The sequence below is a fragment of the Micromys minutus genome (assembly GCF_963924665.1).
Source record: "Micromys minutus genome assembly, chromosome: X".
Lineage (NCBI taxonomy): Eukaryota > Metazoa > Chordata > Mammalia > Rodentia > Muridae > Micromys > Micromys minutus.
The window spans coordinates 99,660,264-99,674,787 of NC_137970.1; the positions used below are offsets into that span (position 1 = coordinate 99,660,264).

At 36.0% G+C, this 14,524-nt stretch overlaps 1 pseudogene across 1 annotated transcript in view; it reads left to right on the top strand.

Annotated features, from left to right (window-relative positions):
* Positions 1–1,095: 1,095 nt before the first annotated feature.
* The window catches only part of LOC308415154 (G patch domain-containing protein 4-like), a 41,576-nt pseudogene continuing 28,147 nt past the window's right edge, over positions 1,096–14,524 (top strand). The window contains exon 1 of the transcript in view: positions 1,096–1,257. The product of the transcript in view is annotated as a G patch domain-containing protein 4-like (transcript). The remainder of the gene's footprint in view (positions 1,258–14,524) is intronic.

Genomic DNA, 14,524 nt, shown 5'->3' on the forward strand with positions numbered 1-14,524 from the left:
ATATTTTATTCCATTCCCAGTCCACCCTTCTGACTGTTCCACATTCCATACCTCCTCCCCACCCCAATGTTTCCACAATGATATCTCTACCCTACACACCCCACCAGACACCTAAACTCTTGAAGGTTTAGGTGCATCTTCTGTGACTGAACCTAGACCCAGCAGTCCTCTGCTCTATATGTTTTGGGGGGGTCATATCATCTGGTGTATGCTGCCTGGATGGTGATCCAGTGTCTGAGAGATCTTGGGGGTCCAGATTAACTGAGACTGATGGTTCTCCTACAGGGTTGCCCTCTTCCTTGGCTTCCTCCAGCTTTTCCCTAATTCAACAGCAGGGAGCAGCAGCTTATGTCCATTGGTTGGGTGTAAATATCTGCATCTGACTCTCTCAGCTGCTTCTTGGGTCTTTTGTACGGCAGCCATGATAGATCTCTCTTTCTTTCTTTTTTTTTTTTTTTTTTTTTTTTTTTTTTTTTTTTTGAGTGCTCCATAACCTTGGTAATAGTGTCAGACCATAGGGCTTCCCCTTGAGCTGGAACCCACTTTGGGCCTGTCACTGGGCCCTCTTTTCTTCCATTTTTTACATCTTTCCTCCTACCACAAGGTAACCAGCCACAAGCTCCCATTACCCTGATTTGGGTCATAACATTTATTCTGTTTTTCCCACCAATAAAGTTTGTATCCTCTAACCTGTCCCTCAAATAAAACACTTTCTGTTTAAAGAAAGCAATCAAAGCTACTATAGGTGATTGCTATCTCAATTTTAGAGAAAAAAACTAAGATCTTAGAGATTATATAAATTGATGAAAGTTGCATAGTATGTAGCAGCATTAACACATACATACACTCATTTACAACAACAATTTCTTCAAATGAAGAACTTGAAGGAGAGAGGAAACTATAGAAACCTATTAATTCTTAGCCCTGCACCTACAAATTAAGAACAAACTTCAAATCCATAAGGAGGTAGGTGCTTGGGTATTTCCAAAAAAACAAATAAGCCTACAGTGATCTCAAATGGTCATCCTATTCTCACATTATATTACTATAATCATAAGAAATACAACATATGGCATTGCTCTGCTAAGAATTGACATGGCATTAGGGAACAGATCAACAAGGATATGGACAGTTTCTCTTCAAAAGAACTATGAGGCTTTCCAGAGATTTGTGAATTTATGCTTCATCAGCCGTAAACCACAAGTTATCATAGTGTCATTTTGCAAGAACATCATGAAACGTCTACTGCAAGATGCGGTAAAAAACACATTCATAATCCTTCTTATCACTATCCCTAAGTCCATCACTCTTCTGTTTTTTAAACTTGATACTTATACCAAACTCCAATGTTAAATTGTTTAGTAAGACAAGCAATGTTTTTTTGGATATGTAAGCTAAACATTACCATAGAGAAGTATATAAACATCACAAGTTCTACCTCTGCTCAGGATAAAACCCCAGAATGCATGGTTTCAAGGCTTGGTCACCAGGGTGATATTATTTGGAAAGGATTGAAATAGTTGGTCCTTATGGGTGGTCACTAAATGTCTATCCCTCAAGACTCTTCTGTATCTTCAGCTGCTTTTCTTCCAGGCTGATAGAGTGGGAGATGTTCCTGTACCACACACTTTTGCTCTTGTGTGCTGCTTTATCTGAGGCTAAAAGAAGTGACACATCATCAAAGAGTACACTGTCCAAAATCAGGATCCCCAAAGTTCTCTGTATAGTAGGTGGTTACCTTAGATAGTCTGTAAGTGTGGGATAAAGTTCCCTAATGCATTTTTGTTTTTTTATCAGAGTCTTTGTTTCCAGACCAGAGTAAGCCTTCAGAGCTGGTTGTTGAAGGCTTTTGTTTTTCACTGCTCTAGCACACTTGGGGATATTTTCAAGGTAAATATGCCAACGAAATTTCACTTTTCTCAAAGCCCCTAAGCTTTAAACTTGGCAAATAACTTCTTCCATAAACTTCTCCAAGACAGGGAAAAAAAAAAGCCAGTTCAAACAAACTCTTTAAACTATGAGTTTTCTAACTGCAAACGTTCTAAGTATTCTGTTTGCCTTGACTCCCTTTTATTCTTGATCATTTTTACCCCAACCCCACTTCCAGAGGAAGACATGTCCTCCTTTACTAACACTAATTTCTGAATCACCACTGTCCTTCTCAGCCTTTATAATGATTTTTGCCAGGCAGGTCGTTCTTCTCATACACATTTAATATTGTTTCCTGTACATTCAGTTCTGCAAAACCATCTGAAAATCTCTTTACAGATTATCCAGATTCAGCAAAATATCTATGAAAAGTAAACAATCAAAAGAGGTAGAGTGTGTGACACTCCTTTAATAAGGAAAATGGATAATATCTGAAATGTAAGTACAGAGAATATCCCAGAAAAGACGAAAAATAAATAAATAAAGCCCTTTCCAGGAAAAAAGCTGTAATACTTCCACTTCTTTGTACCCAATTACAATTTATTATTCCAGGTGCGCTAATATTCTGTTTTGCCTGCATGCAGACACAGATATATTACCCTAGATAGATCACTAATATGTGATTTTTTTTTTTACAGTCACTTTTATCACCACCTCTGTTTTCATTTTCAGGTACAATGTTGGTTCTGCTTCAGACATTTGACAGCATTTGGTTTGGGTTGCAGTGTAGATGCTATTCTTCTCCATTGACTTCTATGACATTCATTTACTCATTCACTCACTTCATTTATTTAACAAATGTTCTTTCAGAATTACTATGGTTAAACAAATTAAGGAAGACTGCGAAGCTCCACGGATGAAGGGACATATAAACTTATTAAGGCTCTTTGATTATTCTTACTTGATTGATATTGTCTTCTTTTTCTTTACCCTTTTCAGGACAGGGTTTCTCTGTGTAGCCTTGGATATCCTGGATCTAGGAATCTACCTGCCTCTGTTGAGACGAAAACTATGAGCCATCAAGCTACACTCTGATGTTGCTTTTAATCTGTCTTTCTTTCTCCCATTTCTTAAATATACAGATTGCACAAGGAAGTGCTCTCTGTTGTTTCCTCTAGAAACAAACTCTTTCTCCTAGAGCTATCATGGAGGATGATCCCTGCATTTTTTTCTGGTTCACTTTCTAATTTGGAACCACACTGGATTCCTTTCTAGCTGCTCCCAGATTATGTCCCTCTGAAAGTCCAAGTTGCTATCTTGTCCCATTACTATTCTCAAAACAAATCTTTTCCAGTGATTCCAACTGTGATTGATAAATTACCATTCTCTCAATTGCTCAGATTTTTATACCTCTATTCTCATCTATGCCCTATAATGGGTTTATTAAAATTCCATAAATATTCATTTCTCATAGTTTCTACCTGTCCCACCTTTCCATCTTCTCTGGCACATATTAACTAAATACTTATACTAATTTTGCAATCACTAATTGTCCCATGGTTTCCCAATCTTTGACCTGGCTTTCTGAGTTCCATCTAACACCAAAAACTACTGGTAGACTCCTATTCTTTAATAATTAAAATCTCAACTTTTCTTTCTACAAGAATCAGATGATGGGAAGTGTGGCAATGGAAGGCTTTTTATGGTCATAATTGTCTGCATAGGTTCCAGCAAAGACTCATTCCTGAAACATTTAGTTAAAGGAGGGAGGACTAAATTCAGGGCTAAATTGAGGACTTTGTGATGGTAGAAGTCATTGTCTTCAGTGCTGTAGTACTGTTGAGATCCTCATCATTCAGTGAAAAGCCTCACAAACATAGCCACTTAGGAGCAAAAGCACAACCTTAAAACATGACAAAATACATGAAAATGTGATGGAGACTGGATGGGAGCAGGTAGACTGTTGGTAGGGGTAGGAGGAAAATAACATCGTTGAGAGATGAGTGTGACTAGAATGTACTGTCTTCATTTATAAAATAATTGTATTTTTAAAAAATCTGTTGGTATCATTTTCTATGGCATTCTTTTAACTTATTCTGAATTTGAGTTACAGGAAAAGTTCAATAAACTTAAATTTTTTTGTTAGTATATACATTTCCTATGTTCTTCTCCAACATCTGTATGATCTGGAGAGTCAACTTTCAAATATTCAAGGGTAACTCAATTTTAAGTACTGGTTCAAAAAACAGCCCACTCCTTAGGTATTTCCATTGATAGATTACTTCACAATCTGGACTCTTCATCATTTCAGAACTAGTTTTTCATCTCTTCAATTTAAGTAGTTTGCTTGTTTCTGATGGATGTAACTAGGAACAAGTTAGTCTTTATTTCTGCTACATCTAGCCCAGTTGACACCTTCCCTGTAGTAGATGCTCAATAGTCATTGATTTGATTAGAAGTGAACAGAAAACAACACCTGAATTGCAAAACCATTACTGTTGGAATGTACCGAATATAAAGCAATTAAAGTATTTCCTGGCTAATTAAGGAAGCCAGGAAGAAAACAGCAAGGAATCAAGAACGTGAATGAGAAGGGTACTTCAAAGACCAAAAATGAACAGGAAGAGACTCTAAGAAAAGGCACTAAGAAAAACCCCCTTCACCCTTCTCTGTCTTTACCTCAACAGAAATAAATATACATAAAATAGAAAGGAGCATCCCAAGTTTGCTTCTCATCCAAAATGGGCAAGTCTGCAAATGTGTCACATCAGTAATTTAGGCCTAATTCAAATTCTCCACTTTCAATTCTTCAAATTCTTAATTTATCCTGGCTCCCTCCAAGGTGAATTGCTAAACTATTGTGATCGTTATGGAGTATTTGCAATTTTGTTGAATCCTAATCCAAAAGTCAGTCCACATATTCATGCAATACGTTATAATCTAGCTGTATTCTTAAAGTGTCCTATGGAAATCAAACATATAAAATTTAATCATACTTTAAAATCTGACTGAGGCTGCTACAATGTCCTCTGAGCCATTTTCAAAAACTTTATTATTCAATATAGGGTTTAGAGACAGTGCAATTCTATTATTTGACTACTAAAAATGTTCTTCTCTCTGAATGAATAAAATATATGCCAATATCATCTTCTAATTTACTAATTAGATTATATTTGTTCATATATTACTAGAATATAAGATGTTGAAGGTAGTTAAAATCATGATCCATTATTTTTAAATATATACCTTAGCACATGGGAACCAGTTTGAACATATATATATATATATAAATAGCAGATACTCATTTTGTACCAAACATGAACTTAGCACTATTCTGGTGGATAGAAATACTGGGCATAGTAGGCTTTGCTTTTACATACTTAATTACTTATAAGTGAGAACAATTTAAAAAACACTTGTGACTAAATAAAGTAAATCTACATCTATATTCATTTTACTTGTGTATATTTATTAAAAATGATCATGATTTCTGAAATTCCATCTGATATTTTGATACCAGCTGATACTGTTTGCCCAGATAAATGGATATAATTTATTTATTTATGATATAAACCTTTAAAATAGCTTCTACTAGCTTTTTGGAATATAAATTAATATATAATGATAAAATAAGTGTAATTAGCTTATGCTACACCTCAATTGTTTATTTTTGTTAAAAACTTAAATAATTTATTACAGCATTTTAAAATATACAGCACATTATTTTTCTACCACCCTACTGTTCACATCAGAGTTTCTTCTACCATCTAACCATAACTCAGTACTTATTATTCATGTCTTCCCTATGTGTAGATTGTCCTGAAGCTGTTAGTAATTTAATGTTAATTCCACTTCCCCAAGAAAGGCTGCCTAAACTTATGACTCCATCTGAACCTTTCCATATTAATTTGTAAAATAAAGGAAAGCCAGTGACTTGGCAGGGCAAGGGAAGTAGGGAGGGCAGAGAGGTCAGAGGAGGGCAGAGGATGGCAGATGATGGAAAGAGAAGATTGTGGCCATATGGAGCTTCCCAAGGACCAGCTCTAACCAGGTGACATTTATTGGTGTTAAAAAGCTATGAACATTAAGGATTTTATAGGTCTAAGATCTCATATATAAGAGCAGTTTGTATATTTGTCTATTTGATGCAATCTTGTTGTGTAGAGGGTTTGTGGATTGACAGATGAATAGATAAACCTATGAGAAAAGCTATCGGGTTATAGAGTTGTGTTTGTGGGATCTTGGGGTACAGAAACACCCTGGGACAGAGTCAGAGAACAGGCGGTAGTAACCCTCTAAGGGAAGGGAATTCCGTGGACAAGTTGGGCCATGTTGGCAGCTCGGACCGGGCGCCAGAGATGCGCGCGGCTCCAAACTAAAATCAGGCCTTAAGAGTGAGACTTCGGGGCTGGAAAAGAGATAAACACTTTTTATTTTTTAATATTTACTGTTCTCCCAATACTCTATTCTTTCCTTCCACAAGACCATCTTTTTCAGAGTCTAGATATGAGTGACATCATGAAGGATTTCTTCCTATGTCTGGTTTATTTAATTTAACATTTAACATAATGTTATTCATTTCTTTCTCTAAGGCTGCTGAACATTTTAATGTCACTATATGTAATTCATAGGATAGTATTTATTTGTTTAACATTAAATGAATACCCATTATATAGCAAACACTTGATCAGGAGATACTTTAACCTAGGAAGAGAGAAAAAAAGATAAATTACTAAAATGCTATAAGGAACCACTTTTCATTCCAATTTTTGCCTCCTCCCTCCTGCCAACAGCTTTAAATTATTTACACCTCTACATGTCCACTTAGAAAAATGGTTTCTTTCTTTGAAGAAAATATATAAACCTTTTTGGCTGCTTCAAGTCACTGTCATATAGCACTAGTGGTTTGAGGTGGGGCTTCTTTCTGACTCTTTCTGCTTATGGTTTCTGGCTGCTAAGTAATTGGCGATCATTTCACAATTTGTTCTCCCCTGATCTTCTAACTACTTATAATCAACTAATTCCTAATTCTCTGAGGGCATGAGCTTGCCACTTTATTTACATCGCTAATGGATGTATTAACCTGGTATTAACCTTACTTTCCAGGATTTGCCCAACTCCTAACTTTCAACATCTGTTCCAAACCCATTGTTTTTCTTTATTTGTTTTCATTTTTTGTTTTGTTTTGTTTTTCTTTTTTCCCTATTCTGATTTTAGTCTCCCTTGAAAAATGATGTTTCCCAGACCCTAAGACCCATAAGTACAAAACCTGTGTCCTGCATGGATTCACTCAATCTACTTTTGTTACTTGTTTCAGATTTTTGGCTTCAACCATTTTTTCCCACTAGGTCTAAAGTGATCCTGTTTGTTAGAAATGTCAGCAGTTACATTATTAATCAGATTGAAGTAATGCTTAACATCTTAAGTGTCCATAAGTATCTCCTCAGCTCATTTTCTCAATGGTGTTTTCTTCCATATAGTACTGCCCTTTGCTGTTGCCCTTTAAAAGGCACAACTCAAAAGCAAGACTTATGGGCTCACGAGGCATTTTGTAGTTGAAAAACTTCTTTCTTCTATTATGCTTAATAGTTTAAGCTTGGATCTAAGTAACAGTCAATTTTATGCTTTTTGAAGAATTTTTGGATGTTAGATCAATATAGAGAGATCAATACAGAATCTCAGAATTTTATTTTGAGACATGTACAATAATCCTGCAACATTTCTTCAATAAGCTAATTCTATAATGCTATACAAATGAATATTTCAACTTCTATGGCCATATTATTCACATGCAAACAAAAATTTATTCCTTACAAGTTCTGTTTAAAGTTGTTGCCAAGATCATTTAGAAACTAAGAACTTCAGATTAGAAAGATGGGTCAGTTAGTAAAGTGCTTTCCTAACATTCACAGTTTGATTTGATCCTCAGCAACATTTAAAACACCCAACATAGTGGTTAAAGTATGCCTACAATCTCATCACTAGGAAGATGGGAGCATCATGACCAGGCATTGAAAGTTATTGGTGGGGTTGCAAACTAATACAACCACTCTGGAAATCAGTCTGGCCATACCTCAGAAAATTGGACATAATACTACCTGAAGACCCAGCTATTCCACTTCTGGGCATATACCCCAGAGACACCTTAGTACACAACAAAGATATATGCACCACAATGTTCATAGCAGCTCTATTTATAATAGCCAGAAGCTGGAAAGAACCCAGATGTCCTTCAGAAAATGAATGGATACAAAAATTGTGGTACATTTACACAATGGAATACTACTCAGCCACCAGAAACAATGACTTGACCAAATTCTTAAGAAAATGGCTGCATCTAGAGAATATCATTCTGAGTGAGATAACCCAGTCACAAAAGAACAGACATAATATGCAGTCACTGATAATGGGATGCTAACCCCAGAGGCTCGAACTGCCCCAGAAACAACTCACAGACTGTATGAAGTCCAAGAAATAAAGAAAACAAAACAAAACAAAACAAAAAAATCTCTATACAACAAGAAAACTTTGACTATTTCCATGTTACATTTTGTTTTACATGTACTTTATGCTCATTGTAACTATTAAGTTTTCAATGCATACTATCAAACTTTTAAAAAAATCAAGTACTGACTAAAAAATATATTCATACAGTTTTATGTAAAAATTATTTTAAAATCTGAAAAAAAAGTACTGACAAAAATGTATTGTAAAATTTTATGCAAACAATGCTTAAAATCTGTACATTTATCTTTGTTTTGTAAAATAAAGTTGTTAAAAAAAAAGAAAGTTGTCTTCATCCGGTATATATTGAATTCAAATATAGTCTAGGCTACAGGAGCCTATGAGGATGGGGATACAGGATCAAACAAATGTTCTTAAAATTTATATTGTCCTGACAATAATTCTAGGACAATTTTATTGTAAAGTAGTTAGCCAACTTTACAACACTTAGCAGTTTAAGAAATACAAAAAATGGAAAGATAGATAGAAATATGATTGGAGCTATTATATATAGCTTGGCATTTAATACAATAGAGTATCCCCAAGGAAAGTTAAAGTACCCTCAGGCACATGGGAATTGAGAACCATTGCCACCACTTTGGAATTTTCCTGATATTTAAGTTAGAATGTTTAGGACCCGGAAATTTCTCTTTAATAAAGAAGTTATTTCCCTTTGAAAAACATTTAGCTTTCATAAATTCTAGATGATATAATCCACAAGAATTCAGTATACACACAAAAGAAATAATATAATTTCCTCAAAACTAAGGAAATACATAAGAAACCCTGCTGTATCAACACTGCAAAAGGAAGAAACCAAGTAATTGGAGAGGACATGAGAGCTCCTATTTCAGAGACAGGCTTTCTGATGAACACCATTTTCAAATCACTATTGATGGACTTGGTCATGGAAGAGAAGTTGAGCTCTCCTCCAGTGTTAATATACCCATTCTTAGACACTCATGCTGAAACAATTTCTATGGTGGTAATATTAAGAGGTGGGCTCTTTAGAAATGAAGTTATGTAGAAAGTTTATAAAATTTATAAAACAGATGATAAGAATCAAGAAGGGCTATTTTCCTTTGTTTTTGTTTTTGTTTTTGTTTTTTTTTTTTTTTAAGGGAAAAGACACAGAGCATATCCCTCTTAGACAAAGCATTCCAATTGCCATCTTAGATGCACAGGGTAGGTTATTAAAAATCTCTGCATCTTATGGCACCTTCGCACCTTAGAGATCTGTGAGAAATACATGCCTATTGTCAAGAAGTCACTCGACTTATGGTATTCTGTTGAACCAGCACAAAATAGATTAGGGCAAGGTCCTTTCCTAAGTGCCTCCACAACAAAATCAAACATATGTCACATCTTACAGTCTCTGAAAAAAACACAGACAGAGCCATTTTGTTGGTAAGGATAAAAACAATGCAGAATTTCGAAAGTAACTGTAACCAACTAGTTCTTTGTCCTTAGTTTAACAAGTTTGGATGCTGAAATATTGACAAGGAAAGTTGGGGGAAGGAAGCTACAATGGGGAAAAAAATAATGATTCCTATTCCCAAGTCTATTTCACCAGACTTTATCCACCTAACCCAAAAGTCAAAGAATGCATTTTCACACACTTTCCCACATTTGTTTCCCCTCCCCTGTCTCCCATAGGCTCTTCAGTCTCAAACTGGAGATAATCTTCAGATCAATGAGGGCTGATGTCAAACTCTTTACTAAGCCATGTTTTCCCAGCTGGAGGTAAATTCCACTTGCCTGGATGTAAAACTTCCTAATTAGAAATGTCAAGTCTCTTTTTAAACAGCAAGGAAGCAACTAGGAGAGGGGAGCAGGAGGCTACAGGAAATTAAATTAACTCTTCCTTCGCTCTCAATTTCAAGGCTTTGGGAAGGGAAACTCCAAGTTGAATTTTATTTATCTTGTGCTTTATCGGGATTGAGAAGTGTGAAAGTACTGGAGGGTGTCCCGTGAAGTGTGTTAGCTAGGGAGAAGGTAGTGGAAACTCTCCCAGAATCTCAATCTCTCTCTCTCTCTCTCTCTCTCTCTCTCTCTCTCTCTCTCTCTCTCTCTCTCTCTCTCTCTCTCTCTCTGTCTCTGTCTCTCTCTGTCTCTGTCTCTCTCTCTCTCTCTCTTTGTCTCTCTCTCTCTCTCTCTCTCTCTCTCTCTCTCTCTCTCTCTCTCTCTCTCTCTCTCTCTCTCTCTCTCTCTCTCTCTCCTCTCTCTCCCAGTGCTTAATGCTCTAGATCAAGAGATCTGTGGCAGGGCTTGAAAGGCTTATCACAGGGGAAAAAAAAGCCTGAGAATCAAAATGAACTTCCATTATCAGCCATTAGCACTTTGATGTAAATGTGTTTATCATATTAGCCTAGGAAAGTGTGGAGGGAAAGAAAGAAAAGTGCTAAAACGTTACCTCATTCTTTGGGTACGAATATTAAATAGCACATGGGAGCAACACAAGTGTATCCTCTCAGTGTGAATACCCACCTTCTAAGTAGCCTGGCCCCCTTCAACTAGCAGCCAGTTCCTGGGTTTTTGTCATGCTGTGGATGTCTCAGAACCAACTGGGGCGGTTCACAAATTCCAAAGGTGGGGAACTTCTCTTTTCCTCATGGCTTTCACCTCTCTGTGTGATTGTGACACAATGTGAGAGTATGACTTTTTGAATATAGGCTTTACCATTTACATGGCTTGCTCATAGGGGGTGATTATAAATAATAGGTGAAGCTGTAGCTGTTACTTGTTATCTCTCCACAAAAATTGTAGAGAAAAATCATGATGTCATTTATTGTTTCTTTTTTTGTTGTTATTGTTTTTGTGGGTTTTTTATTATGTTTTTTTTTTCTAAAAATAAAGGAGAGGGAGCCAGGTGACAGACTCTAGTTCTATTTGGGAGCCAGATAACATCATAATTAGCTCTGTCCTCAGAGGTCCTCTCAAGAATGTATTGTGCTAAAATTCCGGCTGATGCAAAGCATGCTAGGTAGAATAGAAAGCCACCATAGATTATGAAAATCATATTCTGCCAGAACTGCTTAGAGATATGAAACCCCACAACTTCTTCAGTGCATGACAGCAACTCATATGCTTTTGTTTATTGAGACATCAGTTTCTTTAAGTCATACATACTAGAATTGTTGAAGAAGAGGCTATTCTGTCAGAAAAAATAAGTATCTTGTGCCCCTCACTTTAGTGTGTCTGTCACAATTTTATCTTTGAATATGGCTTCTTTACTTGAGAAATGTTCATGGGAATGAAACAGTCAAGTGACTTTGGCAACATAGGTCATGTCACATAAATAACACAGTATTTTGTAGTACCCTTCCCTGTTTTTGGCTATTGCATTTTCATTAAAACTGTTATTAATTTTTAATTTTCAATGCACTCTTTGTATTATTTCTCCTCTCCCAGCTTTACAAAGAAAGATTCTTACAACTTCAAGCTCTTTAATTCTTCTCAAGTAGGTGATATATGGATGACAATAATGATGATGATAAATATAGTGATATATTTTTCTGTACCTAGATAAAAAGACATGCAATATGGCAAGAACTAGATGACAATTATCCCATAAATTAATGTAAACTAAATATGAAGATTTGACTGTTTTTGTTTTATTTGTTCATCAAACTTTAGACACTTCTATTAATTCTAAGTTGAGGGATAGTATAGTTATTTCTCCCAGGTATATGATATCACAATAGTCTTCATGAATGTCAGAAAATATTTCTAGATACTTTATGTGCCAAAATATCCATGTAAGTAGTTGTCATACCCTAAGAAGCACACCAGAATTATATACATAGATTGCATGCTACTTTCTGGATTTTATAGTTAGATTTTGATATCTTCTAAAATATTACTGCATAAAAACCTGAAACAAGAATCAAACACATTATCCCAAGTACTAGGGTTATTTTATATATAGACTGATGATCATAAATAATATAGTATCTGATCTTGTTATGTAGCTTTCCACAATCACTCACTGGGAATCTTTTTTTTTTTTTTTTTTTTTTTTTTTTTTTTTTGTATTATTCCTTGCAAATGCATAGACAAGTCAGGGACAGAATAATTAGAGAACCAGTAGGCAATGGAGGCCAGAAATGTAAGTGTAATTTGAAGGCTCAGAATATCTGTTTCAAGAGACCACAGAGCTGGGCTCAGGACTTCAGCAACCACACTGATTGCTAAGCATAAAATTCATGTCTTTCAGAGAAATTTACTCCCTGTTCATATAAAGCTGCAGAAAATATCTGGCCAGAAAAATTATGAAGCATACCTGTCATCTACAATAGAAATATGAGGGACTACACTTTTATCTACACATTGAAGGGCAGAATGCTGCAAAGGACTATGCAAAATGCACGGGTGATGATAGCACTGTTGTTCTTGCTACATTGATTTACTCCAATATTTGGCCAGCCACTGGTCAGAAGTAAATGGCCTATGGGAAATATCCATAAAATCACCTAAGTCACCTTTAAAGCCCAGGGAGTGGCAATTCTCTTTCCAAAAATATAAGAGTTACACACTTGAATCAATGGCATTTTTATTTAGTCCTCATTTGTTTTGCTCTCTGACACTAAGTGCTATTGTTCAAGCACTCACCCACGTGGAAAAAAGTAAAACTATCCCCCCACAGAGTATAACTGCTAATAAGACTTCAGCTATAAGGGGCCACCATGAGCTCCTCCCTTGTCCACTCTGGAATGTTCACCAACTGGATCATATGTAGGTAAGCACAGCTCCGGTAACTTTATATGTGCAGAAGTCATGTCACATAAGGGATGCAGTATTTTGTAGTACTCTTCCCTGTTCCTGGCTGTTGCATTTTCATTAAAACTGCTATTATTTTTTTAATTTTCAATGAACTATCTTTTGATTATATTATTTCCCCTCTCCCAATTTCTCAATGAAAGATTCCTACAAATTCAAGCACATTTATGCTCTCCATATTCTCTTCTCTCTTCCTCCCTCCCCCCCCATATACACATGACACACACATACTTTGCTTTATCACTGTATTTCCTGGTTAGTTTTTTTAAAAAATAATTTTATTTACTTTTAGTTTTATATTTAAATTATATTTCTATTTTACATGTAGTTTTATTGTAGTGTACCTTCTGGTCTCCATCTGTGCCCCAGACCTGAGACTGGGCCCCAGATTTCCATACCCAAATCCTGCCTGGAGAGAGCTGGTCTTCTAGGAGTGTTGTCACACCTAAGTTCATAGGTGACATCAACACTTTTACTATAATAACTGGCCAGGAGGTCACAGGGCACAGGAATCATGGAACAGCCATGAACAGCCTCCTTCAGGTTTCCATAAACACCCAGGAGCGAACCCTGTGAAACAGCTCTCCATAACCAAATCCTGCCCAGAGGAAACTGGTTTCCCAAGAGTGCTGACATACCTAAGATCACAGGCTCACAGGCTCACAAGAGGGACAAGCTACAGTCAGAGACATCAAGACAAACCAACACCAGAGATAACCAGATTACAAGAGGCAAGCACAAGAACCTAAGCAACAGAAATCAAGCCTAGTTGGCATCATCAGAAACAAGTTCTGCCACCACAACAAGTCCTGGATACCCCAATACATCTGAAAAGCAACACTCAGATTTAAAATTGCATCTCATGCTGATGATAGATAACTTTAAGAAGGACATAAACAATATACAAAAGAACACAGGTAAACAAGTAGAAGGCCTTAAAGAGGAAACATAAAAGTTCCTTAAGGAATTACAGGGAAACACAAAGAAACAGTTGAAGAAAGTTAACAAAAAATATCTAGGATCTAAAAGTGGAAATAGAAACAATAAAGAAATCACAAAGGGAGACAACTCTGGAGATAGAAAACCTAAGGAAGAGATCTGGAGTCATAGATGTAAGAATCACAATCAACAAAACACAAGAGCTAGAAGATACCATAGAAAACATTGACATAATGGTCAAAGAATTTGCATAACCCAAAACATCCAGGAAATCCAGGATACAATGAGAAGACAAAACCTAAGAATAATAGGTATAGAAGAAAGCAAAGATACTCAACTTAAAGGGCCAGTAAATATCTTCAACAAAATTATAGAAGAAAACTTACATAACCTAAATAAAAAGATGCCCATGAACACACAAGAAGCCTACAGA